We start from the raw sequence: 16,403 nt of genomic DNA, 5'->3' as shown, positions 1-16,403 counted from the left end.
AAACCGCTGTTTGGCTATGTTACCGCTTTGCTCAGCCCCACTTATAGCGTTGTTAGTTGCAAGTGAAGATTTGAGCTTGTTCCATGTTTGGAACATGGATTTTTGTTGGGATATCACAATATCTATTATTTAATTAATGCATCTATATACTTGGTAAAGGGTGGAAGGCCTGGCCTTATGCCTGGTGTTTTGTTCCACTCTTGCCGCCCTAGTTTCCGTCATATCGGTGTTATGTTCTCGGATTTTGCGTTCCTCACGCGGTTGGGTTATAATGGGAACCCCTTGACAGTTCGCCTTGAATAAAACTCCTCCAGCAATGCCCAACATTAGTTTTACCATTCGCCACCTAGCCTTTTTTTCCTTGGGTTTCGCGGACCCAAGGGTCATCTTTATTTTAACCCCCCCGGGCCAGTGCTTCTCTAAGTGTTGGTCCGAAACGGGCAGCCTGCGGGGCCACCTCGGGGAAACTCGAGGGCTGGTTTTACTCGTAGCTTGACCTACCTGAGTGTGCCCTGAGAACGAGATATGTGCAGCTCCTATCGGGATTTGTCGGCACATTCGGGCGGTGTTGCTGGACTTGTTTTACCATTGTCGAGGATGTCTTGTAACCGGGATGCCGAGCCTGATCGGATTGTCTTGGGAGAAGGAATATCCTTCGTTGACCATGAGAGCTTGTGATGGGCTAAGTTGGGACACCCCTGCAGGGATTTGAACTTTTGAAAGCCGTGCCCGCGGTTATGGGCAGATGGGAATTTGTTAATGTTCGGTTGTTGAAAACCTGAAGTTTATCTTAATTAAAATACATCAACCGCGTGTGTTGCCGTGATGGTCTCTTTCCGTCGGAGTCCGGGAAGTGAACACAGTGTTGGAGTTATGCTTGATTGTAGGTTGTTCTAGGATCACTTCTTGATCATAGTTTCTCGACCGTGCATTGCCTTCTCTTCTCGCTCTCATTTGCGTATGTTAGCCACCATATATGCTAGTCGCTTGCTGCAGCTCCATCTCATACCTTTTACCCTTCCTATAAGATTAAATAGTCTTGATCGCGAGGGTGTGAGATTGCTGAGTCCCCGTGACACACAGATACTTCCAAAACCAGCTTGCAGGTGCCGTTGAACCGTGCAGATGAGCAACCAAGCTCAAGGAGGAGCTCGATGAAGATCTTGTCCTTTGTGTTGTTCCGTTTCCAGTTGATCAGTAGCGGAGCCCAGTTGGGGTCGATCGGGGATCTGTGTAGCATTTGGGGTAGTCTTCTTTTATTTTGGTTCCGTAGTCGGACCTTGATTGTATCTGGTTGATGTAATGCTTTATTCATGTATTGTGTGAAGTGGCGATTGTAAGCCAACTATGTATCTCTTTCCCTTATGTATTACATGGGTTGTGTGAAGATTACCTCACTTGCGACATTGCTTTCAATGCGGTTATGCCTCTAAGTCGTGCTTCGACACGTGGGAGATATAGCCGCATCGAGAGCGTTACAAGTTGGTAATCAGAGCCTTCCCCGACCTTAGGAGCCCCCTGCTTGATCGAATCGTTGGCGTTGTTGAGTCTAGAAAAATGTTTTGAGTCATTTAGGATTATATATCGGAGAGTAGGATTCTTTTTACTCCTCAGTCCCTTCGTCGCTCTGGTGAGGCATCCTGACGTAGAGTTTTGACTCTTCTCTTCTCAAATTTTCACTAAATTTTTTTTAGGATCACGCGGGTATCTTGGAATCGTTCCGATGGTTTGTGACGAGAACATTGTTCTTGGTGCCTCCTGTCATTTAGGGGTTGTGGAAGTGTCCCGGGGAGTTGAGCTCCGAGGTGTTGTCGTCACAATTTTATCGTTGCAGTTCTGGAATACCTGAGATTAGTTTCGCCGACATCGAAAATCTCTTTTATGCAGTTGTTGGTGAGATAACCTCGACGCCACCCAGTACTGGGGCGGGAGTTCGTGAGTATTGCCATAACTTGTATAACGGATGCTTTTCGAAGGTTGAGGTAGACGATTTCCGAAGGTTTCTTGGTTATGTGTTGAAGGATGGATACAGCTGGATGTAGGATTTGTTAGTTTTGGGTGAGATATTATGCTTCCCCTGTATCCCCAACACCTGATTGCATCACCGGAAAATTTCGAGAGTTATAAGTGGGAATTCAAGTAGCTCTTAGGATATCTTTCCGTCAGATGTATGATATGAAATTGGGGTTCGACGTCTAGTGGTCCGCCTATCCACGGTCGGTTTTACAGTGGTCTCATTGTGTCTTAAAGAGTCCTTGGCTATGCCGACTCGGGGACGCTTCATATGTCATGTGCACTGCCTTGTACATGATGGTGTTGTACGATCGAGCCCATGTAGGCCCCACCACGAAAACTTCGGACGAAATCTCTATCATATGTTTGTTCCGGCTTATTTTGCAAGCCAATCCTTTGTTTTGTTTTGAGTTGTGGTATTCGAGTTGCTTCAATGTCAAGTGTTTGATTCCATACCTTCCCCAAATGGTGTTCTCATACTCCTATGCGAATACTAATCCTTCTTGATAATCAAGATTGTCATGCCATACCTTTTCAACCGGCGTGTTTTCTCTTCAAGTGGATCCGATCATTCCAACGTCCGCAAGATCAACTCAAGTCTTCTCAACGGTGTCCGTTTCATCCATACCAAGTTGTCTTTGTTTTCCCCCCCTCCCACCCTTTTTCTTCAAGGACTCGGATTTCTTTATCAAGTATCCATCTTATGGATGTGAAGTCTCTTCTTTCTTTCCTTTCAATGTTCTTACCCGATGATTTTCATGAAGGTCCTAAAGGAACCTCAAGTTCATCATCCTTCATTCTTTTTCTTCTCCGGTGGAACCAATTTAAGCTTTCGGTGTTGATCATATTCTTTTCCGTATTTCAATGTTTTCTCATGCCGGTGCAAATTCTTAATCGTTCACCTCTTGCTATTAATTGTTCTGGAGTGCTCATAATATCTAGAAGATTCGTGTTTCCACTCTGCTTTCATTCAAGCTCTTTAGAGGATGTTATCTCTTTTGAGCCATCTAATTCAACCGGTGCAATCTATCTTTTAAATCATTCAACGATGTTTCTTTTGAGTGGGCCCTAACCCACAAGTCTTTTCCCAGGATCTTACCTGACTCTTCTTATTTTCCCGGAGCTATCCTCAAATTTCTTTTCAAAGTTTGACGTAAGAATGAATTTTCATCAGTCAGATGTGTTTCTCAAAGATCTCTCAATTTCTGTTCATCGTGGGTTCAACCTTTCTAATATTCATCCCGGAGTATCTCAAAAACTCATGTTGATGTTTCGCATCGTCATTCTCAACATTTGAAGACTGAAGAAGAGTTTTCCTCCAAATCTTATCCGTTCTTCCAAAGATTCGTGATTCTACCTTGTTGCCATCCTCTCATAATTATTTTCGATTGTGGGAATTTTTTTCACCCATCCGGTGCAACTCAGGAGTCTTTTCAGTTTGATTTTCCGGAGGCCATCTTTTCAAATATTATTCATTGCAGCTCTCAGTTCTTTTTCTCCAATCTTACTGGTGCATCGTTCAAGTGATCTCTAATCAGTCATGATCCCTTCGTTCTCATATATCTAGATTGTCTCAAGTATCTTCGTTCACTTCATAATTCTTACCCGGTGATTCATCCCTTTATTTTGTTCATTTCAAATTCTTATGGTGGTTTGTTCAAGAGTTCTTCTCCTTCGTTATCATACAGATTCATTCGTTCTTTCATCCTACCAGTGGATCATCGAAGACCTTCTCAAGTTGGCGCTATATCTATTTTAATCTTTTCTATGAGAATAAGTAATATGCAAATCCGTTGTTTGTCATCAATTTAATTGGTGAAGGTTAAGCATAATATAATTCTTATTCTTGTTTCATCCATATGTTAATCTTTTCTTCCGGAGTTTGTTCACGATGAGTAAATTCTTGGTTTCAAGTGCTCGTCTTTCTTTCCCGGAGTTCCAAGCTCTAATTATCACGGAGATCCATCTAAATCATTGCAAGGATTCACCTTGTGTTTTCAATTTCTCTTTCTTTTCATTCCTTTGTTTACCGGAGTTCTTCATGGAGGTTCTACATGATGGTTCATCAAGGATTTAATTCCTTCTCGAAGTGTTCATCGAGATTCTTTTCAGAGGAGCTCAAGCATTCTTCATCTTGCAATCCGGAGTGCAACTTCTTTCTACCGTATCTTTGGAGGTGGTATTATGTCATTCTTGATCATTTGAGTTCATGTTTCATGATTCACAGGTTGTTAAGAATGGGGTATTTTAAATCCATCAACCTCTTCATTGGAGTTATCTTGGGTTATATTCCACCTAAAGCCTTCCCTAAGGATTGTTGCTAATTATGGTGCTTATAAGTGACCCAAGTTCTTCATCTATCCTCCTGGTGAAATATTGTCTCGTCTCCTTGTTCATATCAATCCAATCTATTGTTTTTGTTAGTGGCATTTTTCACCTCAAGTTTTTTTGGAGATGTTTTCCATAAGCCCACAACAAGCTTACTCTTTTCGTTGTGGGTTTTTCAACAACTACGTTTGACCCTTCTCCTAAGGATGCCTTTTCAAGTTCAATTGTGGCAGAAGTTGTCATTTTCTTCTCAATTCCTTCTCTTCCAATTATCTATCTTCTATTTCTTTCTTTTGGAGGCATTGTGACGTTGTTGTCTTCGTCCCATCAACTCATTTTGCCAAGTTCATATTCTTTTCCTCGCATATCCCATTTAACCGGAGTGCTGTCTGAGATCTTTCTTACCCCTTGTTCCATTCATTCAATAGTTCCGGAGGCTATATGTCGTGATTTCATCAAGTGTCTTCTCATCTTATCAAGTTCTTATTCAATTCCTTTTCTTTTCAATCGGAGTGCTGCCCGAAATTGTTCTTCCTTGTCCCTCTTTTCTAACGGAGTGTTTTTCAACTTCGTTCATCTCCGTTGTATTCTTTTCTCGAAATGGCTTAACATTCTCAAGGTTCGTGGTTTCACTCGTTTGTCCAAGAAGCAATTAGTTTTACCTCTTCTCTTTCTCTTCCGTTTTCCCTCTGGTGCCATTCTAGATCTCGGGACGAGATCCTCTCGTAGTGGTGGAGTGTTGTGACGCCCCGAGACCGATGTGCCAGGTGTCTTCCTGTTATTCGCTGTTGTTGCCATGTCATTTGCTTGCGTGTTGCATCTTATCATGTCATCATGTGCATTGCATCATCATGTTTTAAAACTTGCATTTGCCCGGGTTCTCCGAGTTCTCTCCGTTGTCCGTTCTGAGCCCAACCACACTTGCATGCGCCCGCGGCATGTCCGAAATAGTATTTTATAAGTGGTCGGAAAATGTTCTCGGAATGGGATGAGAGTTGACGTGTGGTCTTATTATAGTGTAGATAGACCGCCTGTCAAGTTTCATCGCATTCGGAGATCGTTTGATGCCCCAACGGATAACTATAGCGGTAGTATAGCCGGTCTAACGTCGGACGTTTTTGGTCTCTGAAAACCGTGCCGGGTTGCATCTCTCCCCTCTTCTCTCAGACCAACCCGCTCTTCACAATCCGCCAGACCCAACCTAACCTCTCTCGGCAGCCCGCGGCCCTCCTTCCGCGCGCGTCCGAAATCTGTCCCGGACCCGACCCGGACTGTCGCCACCGTTGTGTCCGGATCATCCCCAAACATCTACAAAACATCACAGATTTCCTATTTGGACTCCTCTAACCTTTTATTCTCGATCGTCCAATTACGATCGGAGGGATCCGTTAGCCCCTAACCTAATCCGCAGGCCTATATATAAATTAGTCCAACCCTAATTTTTGGGCAGCTTGTCCCATCCTCCTCATTCCGCCGCCGCCACTCCTCTTGTCTCCCTTTCCTCGGAATCCCCTCCCGATCCAAAAATACTCCCAGATCCCCTCCTCATACTTTCCACCTACAGGCCATCGTTCCCTGCCTCGAGCCAGGAGCTTGTCCTCGACCCCGATCCACTTCTCTCGCCGGCGACCGAAGTCACCGACCAGGCCGCCCCCTAACCTTCCTGTTTTTCTTCCCATCTTCTTTTCTTCTCTGATCTCTCTCACGCGCAAGCCTCTCTCTTTCCCCTCGCAGCAGAGTCAGCCATGGACGACCCCATCCTGCCGTCGCTTCATCTGGACGGGAAGCAACCTCCTCAACCGGCGCCATGCCCGCGCCTCCTGAGGAGTTCGTCGTCGCTCAGTTCCCTGCTAGGAGCGCTGCCGCCTGTCTTCGTCGCCACCAACTAGGAGCACCAATGCGGCGCCGCCTTGACCGCGCCTCTCCTCCTCAAGTTTTCATTGGCGAACCACGCTGGAGACAAGAGCCTCCAGTAGGACCCCGGCGAGCCCGCGCCAAGTCCCTGTCTCGCCGGAGAGAGTCATCGTGCCAGTCCGCCAAGTCCCTCTGCAGCTCTGCCCGTCGCCGCTGCTGCCTTGCTTCGTCTGAACCTTCCTCCCCGCCGGCAAGTCCTGCTGCAGCCGCCTCGCCCTGCATCGTGTCTGTCCAGAACCGGCGCTGGCTCGGCATCGTCAACCTCCCAGCCGCGTGCCCGCAAGCTCGCCGCTGCTGGCATCCTCGCCAAGACCTGTCGCTGCCGTTCTTCGTCAGATACGAGCAGAGTGCAGCGCCCCTACCTTCGTTGATCGATTCCTGTCGAGCCGCTCGCCCCAGCGCCCCGTCAACCGCCCGCACGCGCGTGGCCTGGCCCATCGCTCCAGTTGGCCATGGTGAGGCCAACCCCAACGCGGCCTGGCCTGCTTCCCCTCCTACCGGGCCGAAGCCCATGAGTGAGCAGCCCCCGCCCCTGTTGCTTGTTGGGCTAGCCTTTGTTTTGGCCCATTCATGTTTTTTTCTAGATCTACGTATTTCCTATTTTTTCCAGAGAACGCCTGTTTTATAGAAAAGTCCCTAGTCAACATGCATATAATAACTCACAATCTAAGCATCACATGGAAAAACTTAATATATGAAACTTGCTTAGAATTTTGTGTAGGTTAATAATTTGCAACTTTCATCTATGTTTAAAATGATTAAATTGATGTTTGTTTAAATTTTCTCCTATGCCATGTTAATATGATTTATTTCATAACTAATTAACCGTAGCTCCAAACCTAACAAACTTTATATGTAAATGGGGTGGAAAAATGCCTAGTTTAACATGGTGGTTTTATTTTGCATGTTTAATAACTCTAAAATTGTGTTTAGGGCAGAACAGTACCAAATCTAATTTATGCACATGAGGAGTTTCGGGATTTGTTGTTCGTTGCTTCCGCCCTCATTTAACCTTGACTAGATAGGTAGTTTTACTTTGCTTCACCCTCTTGTCATGTTTAACAACATTTAATATTGTTGGGTACATAAACGAGATCGAACTAAATAACTTGTCGTGGTGTTTCGTCAATATGCAACTCGTTGCATATTGAGCTCCACTTAATTTGTAGGGTTGCTTGTGCACTTTGCCATGCCATGCTTCATTAAACCGGACATGCATCATACTTGATTGTGCATCCTGCCATGTTCATGTCATGGTTGTTTACTATGTTGTTTGTTTCTTTCCGGTGTACTTCTTCTCGGTAATCCGGTAATGTTGCGTTTGTGAGGATACGTTGGCTACGTCCGTTTGTCTTTTTCATGGACTCGTTCTTCCTCCTTGCGGGATCTTAGGCAAGATGACCATACCCTCGAAATCACTTCTATCTTTGCTTGCTAGTTGCCCGCTCTTTTGCTATGCCTATGCTGCAATACCTACCACTTGCTTATCATGCCTCCCATATTGTTGAACCAAGCCTCTAACCCACCTTGTCCTAGCAAACCGTTGTTTGGCTATGTTACCGCTTTGCTCAGCCCCTCTTATAGCGTTGTTAGTTGCAAGTGAAGATTTGAGCTTGTTCCATGTTTGGAACATGGATTTTTGTTGGGATATCACAATATCTATTATTTAATTAATGCATCTATATACTTGGTAAAGGGTGGAAGGCCCGGCCTTATGCCTGGTGTTTTGTTCCACTCTTGCCGCCCTAGTTTCCGTCATATCGGTGTTATGTTCCCGGATTTTGCGTTCCTCGCGCGGTTTTGTTATAATGGGAACCCCTTGACAGTTCGCCTTGAATAAAACTCCTCCAGCAATGCCCAACATTGGTTTTACCATTCGCCACCTAGCCTTTTTTTCCTTGGGTTTCGCGGACCCAAGGGTCATCTTTATTTTAACCCCCCCGGGCCAGTGCTTCTCTAAGTGTTGGTCCGAAACGGGCAGCCTGCGGGGCCACCTCGGGGAAACTCGAGGGCTGGTTTTACTCGTAGCTTGACCTATCTGAGTGTGCCCTGAGAACGAGATATGTGCAGCTCCTATCGGGATTTGTCGGCACCTTCAGGCGGTGTTGCTGGACTTGTGTTGCCATTGTCGAGGATGTCTTGTAACCGGGATGCCGAGCCTGATCGGATTGTCTTGGGAGAAGGAATATCCTTCGTTGACCGTGAGAGCTTGTGATGGGCTAAGTTGGGACACCCCTGCAGGGATTTGAACTTTCAAAAGCCATGCCCGCGGTTATGGGCAGATGGGAATTTGTTAATGTCTGGTTGTAGAAAACCTGAAGTTTATATTAATTAAAATACATCAACCACATGTGTTGCCGTGATGGTCTCTTTCCGGCAGAGTCCGGGAAGTGAACACCGTGTTGGAGTTATGCTTGATCGTAGGTTGTTCTAGGATCACTTCTTGATCATAGTTTCTCGACCGTGCATTGCCTTCTCTTCTCGCTCTCATTTGCGTATGTTAGCCACCATATATGCTAGTCGCTTGCTGCAGCTCCACCTCATACCTTTTACCCTTCCTATAAGCTTAAATAGTCTTGATCGCGAGGGTATGAGATTGCTGAGTCCCCGTGACTCACAGATACTTCCAAAACCAGCTTGCAGGTGCCGTTGAACCGTGCAGATGAGCAACCAAGCTCAAGGAGGAGCTTGATGAAGATCTTGTCCTTTGTGTTGTTCCGTTTCCAGTTGATCAGTAGCGGAGCCCAGTTGGGGTCGATCGGGGATCTGTGTAGCATTTGGGGTAGTCTTCTTTTATTTTGGTTCCGTAGTCGGACCTTGATTGTATCTGGTTGATGTAATGCTTTATTCATGTATTGTGTGAAGTGGCGATTGTAAGCCAACTATGTATCTCTTTCCCTTATGTATTACATGGGTTGTGTGAAGATTACCTCACTTGCGACATTGCTTTCAATGCGGTTATGCCTCTAAGTCATGCTTCGACGCGTGGGAGATATAGCCGCATCGAGGGCGTTACATCATCGCTTCTTCATAGTTCGTAGGTTCATCATGGTCTAGTAAAATAACTTCCAGCACAGGATTACCGTACCACTCTGGCGCGGATCTTACTCTGGTTGACCTACGAGGTTCAGTAACAACTTGATCTAAAGTTTCATGATCATCATCATTAACTTCCTCACTAATTGGTGTAAGTGTCGCAGAAACCGGTTTCTGTGATGAACTACTTTCCAAGAAGGGAGCAGGTATAGTTACCTCATCAAGTTCTACTTTCCTCCCACTCACTTCTTTTGAGAGAAACTCCTTCTCTAGAAAAACTCCGAATGTAGCAACAAAAGTCTTGCCTTCGGATCTGTGATAGAAGGTGTAACCAATAGTCTCCTTTGGGTATCCTATGAAGACACATTTCTCCGATTTGGGTTCGAGCTTATCATGTTGAAGCTTTTTCACATAAGCATCGCAACCCCAAACTTTCAGAAACGACAACTTTGGTTTCTTACCAAACCACAGTTCATAAGGCGTCGTCTCAACGGATTTCGATGGTGCCCTATTTAAGGTGAATGCGGACGTCTCTAAAGCATAACCCCAAAATGATAGCGGTAAATCAGTAAGAGACATCATAGATCGCACCATATCTAGTAAAGTACGATTACGACGTTCGGACACACCATTACGTTGTGGTGTTCCGGGTGGCGTGAGTTGCGAAACTATTCCGCATTGTTTCAAATGAAGACCAAACTCATAACTCAAATATTCTCCTCCATGATCAGATCGCAGAAACTTTATTTTCTTATTATGATGATTTTCAACTTCACTATGAAATTCTTTGAACTTTTCAAATGTTTCAGACTTATGTTTCATTAAGTAGATATACCCATATCTGCTTAAATCATCTATGAAGGTGAGAAAATAACGATATCCGCCACGAGCTTCAACATTCATTGGACCACATACATCTGTATGTATGATCTCCAACAAATCTGTTGCTCTCTCCATAGTTCCGGAGAACAACGTTTTAGTCATCTTGCCCATGAGGCACGTTTCGCAAGTACCAAGTGATTCATAATCAAGTGGTTCCAAAAGTCCATCAGTATGGAGTTTCTTCATGCGCTTTACTCCTATATGACCTAAACGGCAGTGCCACAAATAAGTTGCACTATCATTATCAACTCTGCATCTTTTGGCTTCAATATTATGAATATGTGTATCACCACTATCGAGATTTAGCAAAAATAGACCACTCTTCAAGGGTGCATGACCATAAAAGATATTACTCATATAAATAGAACAACCATTATTTTCTGATTTAAATGAATAACCGTCTCGCATCAAACAAGATCCAGATATAATGTTCATGCTCAACGCTGGCACCAAATAACAATTATTTAGGTCTAATACTAATCCCAAAGGTAGATGTAGAGGTAGCGTGCCGACCGCGATCACATCGACTTTGGAACCATTTCCCACGAGCATCGTCACCTCGTCCTTAGCCAATCTTCACTTAATTCGTAGCCCCTGTTTCGAGTTGCAAATATTAGCAACAGAACCAGTATCAAATACCCAGGTGCTACTGCGAGCATTAGTAAGGTACACATCAATAACATGTATATCACATATACCTTTGTTCACCTTGCCATCCTTCTTATCCGCCAAATACTTGGGGCAGTTCCGCTTCCAGTGACCAGTATGCTTGCAGTAGAAGCACTCAGTCTCAGGCTTAGGTCCAGAATTGGGTTTCTTCTCCTGAGTAGCAACTTGCTTGCTGTTCTTCTTGAAGTTCCCCTTCTTCTTCCCTTTGCCCTTTTTCTTGAAACTGGTGGTCTTATTGACCATCAACACTTGATGTTCCTTCTTGATTTCTACCTCTGCTGCCTTTAGCATTGCGAAGAGCTCGGAAATTGTCTTATCCATCCCTTGCATATTATAGTTCATCACGAAGCTCTTGTAGCTTGGTGGCAGTGATTGGAGAATTCTGTCAACGACGCTATCATCCGGAAGATTAACTCCCAGTTGAATCAAGTGGTTACAGTACCCAGACATCTTGAGTATATGCTCACTGACAGAACTATTCTCATCCATCTTGCAGCTGTAGAACTTATTGGAGACTTCATATCTCTCAATCCGGGCATTCTTTTGAAATATTAACTTCAACTCCTGGAACATCTCATATGCTCCATGACGTTCAAAACGCCGTTGAAGTCCAGGTTCTAAGCCGTAAAGCATGGCACACTGAACTATCGAGTAGTCATCAACACGTGCCTGCCAGGCATTCACAATGTCTGCAGTTGCTGGTGCAGGTAGTACACCTAGCGGTGCTTCCAGGACGTAATTCTTCTGAGCAGCAATGAGGATAATCCTTAAGTTACGGACCCAGTTCGTGTAATTGCTACCATCATCTTTCAACTTTGCTTTCTCAAGGAACGCATTAAAATTCAACGGAACAACAGCATGTGCCATTTATCTACAATCAACATAGACAAGCAAGATACTATCAGGTACTAAGTTCATGATAAATTTAAGTTCAATTAATCATGTTATTTAAGAACTCCCACTTAGATAGATATCCCTCTAATCCTCTAAGTGATCACGTGATCCATATCAACTAAACCATGTCCGGTCATCACGTGAGATGGAGTAGTTCCAATGGTGAACATCACTATGTTGATCATATCTACTATATGATTCACGCTCGACCTTTCGGTCTCCGTGTTCCGAGGCCATATCTGTTATATGCTAGGCTCGTCAAGTTTAACCTGAGTATTCGCGTGTGCAACTGTTTTGCACTCGTTGTATTTGAACGTAGAGCCTATCACACCCGATCATCACGTGGTGTCTCGGCACGAAGAACTTTCGCAACAGTGCATACTCAGGGAGAACACTTATACTTTGATAATTTAGTAAGGGATCATCTTATAATGCTACCGTCAATCAAAGCAAGATAAGATGCATAAAAGATAAACATCACATGCAATCAATATAAGTGATATGATATGGCCATCATCATCTTGTGCTTGTGATCTCCATCTCCGAAGCACCATCATGATCACCATCGTCGCCGGCGCGACACCTTGATCTCCATCGTAGCATCGTTGTTGTCTCGCCAATCTTATGCTTCCACAACTATCGCTACCACTTAGTGATAAAGTAAAGCATTACAGGGCGATTACATTGCATACAATAAAGCGACAACCATATGGCTCCTGCCAGTTGCCGATAACTCGGTTACAAAACATGATCATCTCATACAATAAAATTTAGCATCATGTCTTGACCATATCACATCACAACATGCCCTACAAAAACAAGTTAGACGTCCTCTACTTTGTTGTTGCAAATTTTACGTGTTTTCTACGGGCTTAGCAAGAACCGTTCTTACCTACGCATCAAAACCACAATGATAGTTTGTCAAGTTGGTGTTGTTTTAACCTTCTCAAGGACCGGGCGTAGCCACACTCGGTTCAACTAAAGTTGGAGAAACTGACACCCGCCAGCCACCTGTGTGCAAAGCACGTCGGTAGAACCAGTCTCGCGTAAGCGTACGCGTAATGTCGGTCCGGGCTGCTTCATCCAACAATACCGCCGAACCAAAGTATGACATGCTGGTAAGCAGTATGACTTATATCGCCCACAACTCACTTGTGTTCTACTCGTGCATATGACATCTACGCATAAAATCTGGCTCTAATACCATTGTTGGGGAACGTACTAATTTCAAAAAAAATCCTACGCACACTCAAGATCATGGTGATGCATAGCAACGAGAGGGGAGAGTGTTGTCCACGTACCCTCGTAGACCGAAAGCGGAAGCGTTAGCACAACGCGGTTGATGTAGTCATACGTCTTCACGATCTCACCGATCAAGTACCGAACGTACAACACCTCCGAGTTCAGCACACGTTCAGCCCGATGACGTCCCTCGAACTCCGATCCAGCTAAGTGTTGAGGGAGAGTTTTGTCAGCACGACGGCATGGTGACGATGATGATGTTGTACCGTCGCAGGGCTTCGCCTAAGCACTGCTACAATATTATCAAGGTGGACTATGGTGGAGGGGGGCACCGCACACGGCTAAAAGATCAAACGATCAATTGTTGTGTCTATGGGGTGCCCCCTGGCCCTGTATATAAAGGAGCAAGGGGGGTGCGGCCGGCCTAGAGAGGGGCGCGCCAGGAGGAGTCCTACTCCTACCGGGAGTAGGACTCCCCCCTTTTCCTTGTTGGACTAGGAGAGAGAGGGGAAAGAGGTGGAGGAGAAGAAGGAGGGGGGCGTCGCCCCCCTCTCCTTGTCCTATTCGGACTAGGGGGGAGGGGGCGCGGCCCATGCCCTGGCCGCCTCTCCTCTCTTTCCACCAAGGCCCACTAAGGCCCATTAAGTTCCCGGGGGGTTCCGGTAACCTCCCGGTACTCCGGTAAAATCCTGATTTCACCCGGAACACTTCCGATATCCAAACATAGGCTTCCAATATATCAATCTTCATGTCTCGACCATTTCGAGACTCCTCGTCATGTCCGTGATCACATCCAGGACTCCTAACAACCTTCGGTACATCAAAACATATAAACTCATAATATAACTGTCATCGAAATGTCAAGCGTGCGGACCCTACGGGTTCAAGAACTATGTAGACATGACCGAGACACGTCTCCGGTGAATAACCAATAGCGGAACCTGGATGTTCATATTGGCTCCCACATATTCTATGAAGATCTTTATCGGTCAGATCGCATAACAACATACATTGTTCCCTTTGTCATCGGTATGTTACTTGCCCGAGATTCGATCGTCGGTATCTCAATACCTAGTTCAATCTCGTTACCGGCAAGTCTCTTTACTCGTTCCGTAATACATCATCCCGCAACTAACTCATTAGTTGCAATGCTTGCAAGGCTTAAGTGATGTGCATTACCGAGAGGGCCCAGAGATACCTCTTCGACAATCGGAGTGACAAATCCTAATCTCGAAATACGCCAACCCAACAAGTACCTTCGGAGACACCTGTAGAGCACCTTTATAATCACCCAGTTACGTTGTGACGTTTGGTAGCACACAAAGTGTTCCTCCGGTAAATGGGAGTTGCATAATCTCATAGTTATAGGAACATGTATAAGTCATGAAGAAAGCAATAGCAACATACTAAATGATCGGGTGCTAAGCTAACGGAATGGGTCAAGTCAATCACATCATTCTCCTAATGGTGTGATCCCGTTAATCAAATGACAACCCATGTCAATGGTTAGGAAACTTAACCATCTTTGATCAACGAGCTAGTCAAGTAGAGGCATACTAGTGGCACTCCGTTTGTCTATGTATTCACACAGGTAATATGTTTCCGGTTAATACAATTCTTGCATGAATAATAATCATGATATAAGGAAATAAATAATAACTTTATTATTGCCTCTAGGGCATATTTCCTTCACCTTGGCCCTTGGTTCTCTTCTATATAGAGATATTTGGCCGGGGCGGGAGGGAAAACATGGGGCTCGAGAGTTAAGTCTCGCTAATCACACTTTGACTCTTGATAGAGGAGGTGTGATCGGCAGTGTTTTGATTCTTCGGGTGATCCAGTGACAAGAGATTCAGGCGTAGAAACCACGCCGTGATGGTTTTGATCATTGACCGATGTTTCCATTGATCCTTTGTGACCACATAGCGGGACCTGCATGGGCCACCAGTGTCGGTACTAAAACCGGCGGATCTCGGGTAGGGGGTCTCGAGCTGTGGATCTTTGAACGATAGTGAACAAGAGATAAGGAAGAAAGTGTTTACCCAGGTTTGGGCCCTCTTGAAGAGGTAAAACCCTACATCCTGCTTGATTATATTGATGATGGAGTATTGAGTACAGGTCGATCTACCTCAAGATCGTATGTTGTGTTCTAAACCCTAAGGCTGGTAATTGTGATCGTGTCTCTACGAACCTAACCATCTGGCTTATATAGGCACCAGGGGTAGCTAGGGTTACACATGGTTGGTTGCCAACTAGGAATAAACATGACAATATTTGGAGTGGTCCTTGAAGTGTACGCCAAGTCTTCGGCAGCGTCTGTTTGATCACGACTAGGCTCGAGGCTTCCGGAGTCCTTCCTTATTGAGATCGGTGGGCCATAGGCTCAGCCCAGGGACTATGGGTCACCTAGCTGGGGACCCCTAGTCTAGGACACCATTGATAATCCACAAGTATAGGGGATCGTTTGTAGCCTTCTTCGATAAATAAGAGTGTCGAACCCAACGAGGAGCTAAAGGTAGAACAAATATTCCCTCTAGTTCTATTGACCACCAATACAACTCTACGCACACTTGACGTTTGCTTTACCTAAAACAAGTATGAAACTATTTTGCAAGAATAAAACTATGAGTACTTTGCGATAATAAACTACGAATAAATTGCAACGTAATAAAAGTGGATAACTTTTGTCAACAAGAAAGTCATTTGTCCCTAGGAAATCGATAACAAGTACCGGTAATCATTCTTGTAATTTTATATGAGGAAGAGACATGTGCTAACATACTTTCTCTACTTGGATCGTATGCACTTATGATTGAACCCCTAGAAAGCATCCGCAACTACTAAAGATCATTAAGGTCATGAAATCCAACCATAGCATTAAGTATCAAGTCCCACTACTACAGGATGCTGCTAACGCGACACTATGATCAAAGACCCTTCAACGAAACTATGTGCGATGCAATAATCACAAACGGCGGTGTAAAAACCATCAAAAAAGGTGCAAAACGTTTGCGATGACGGATGCATCAAACACGGTTCAGATTTTAGTTGCGTGTGCGATGCAGGGCATACGGTTCAGTTCAATTAACTGTTTGCAATGAAGCAACATAAAAGAAACTGGCAGCCATATAAAGGTGTATGCGATATACAACATAGGTTTCACTCGGATGAACTATTTGTGATTAGGCAACACAAAAGAAACGGTCAGCCGGATCAAGGTGTGTGCGATATACGGCATGCAGTTCACTCGGCCTTGTCGCTAGTGTGTGACCTATAACATCCCAAATTTTCAATTTGTAATGTTATACATAGGTCATTCATGCATATCATATTTTATTGCATTTTAGTTCTGCAATCCCCAAAATCCTACGCAACTCAAGGACACTCGGAGAGAGTTGGGGATTTCCCAGTTTTCATATTTGATT

Source organism: Triticum urartu, chromosome 2 (assembly GCF_003073215.2).
Source record: "Triticum urartu cultivar G1812 chromosome 2, Tu2.1, whole genome shotgun sequence".
In the NCBI taxonomy this organism is placed as follows: domain Eukaryota; kingdom Viridiplantae; phylum Streptophyta; class Magnoliopsida; order Poales; family Poaceae; genus Triticum; species Triticum urartu.
Note: the sequence above shows the minus strand (reverse complement) of the source record.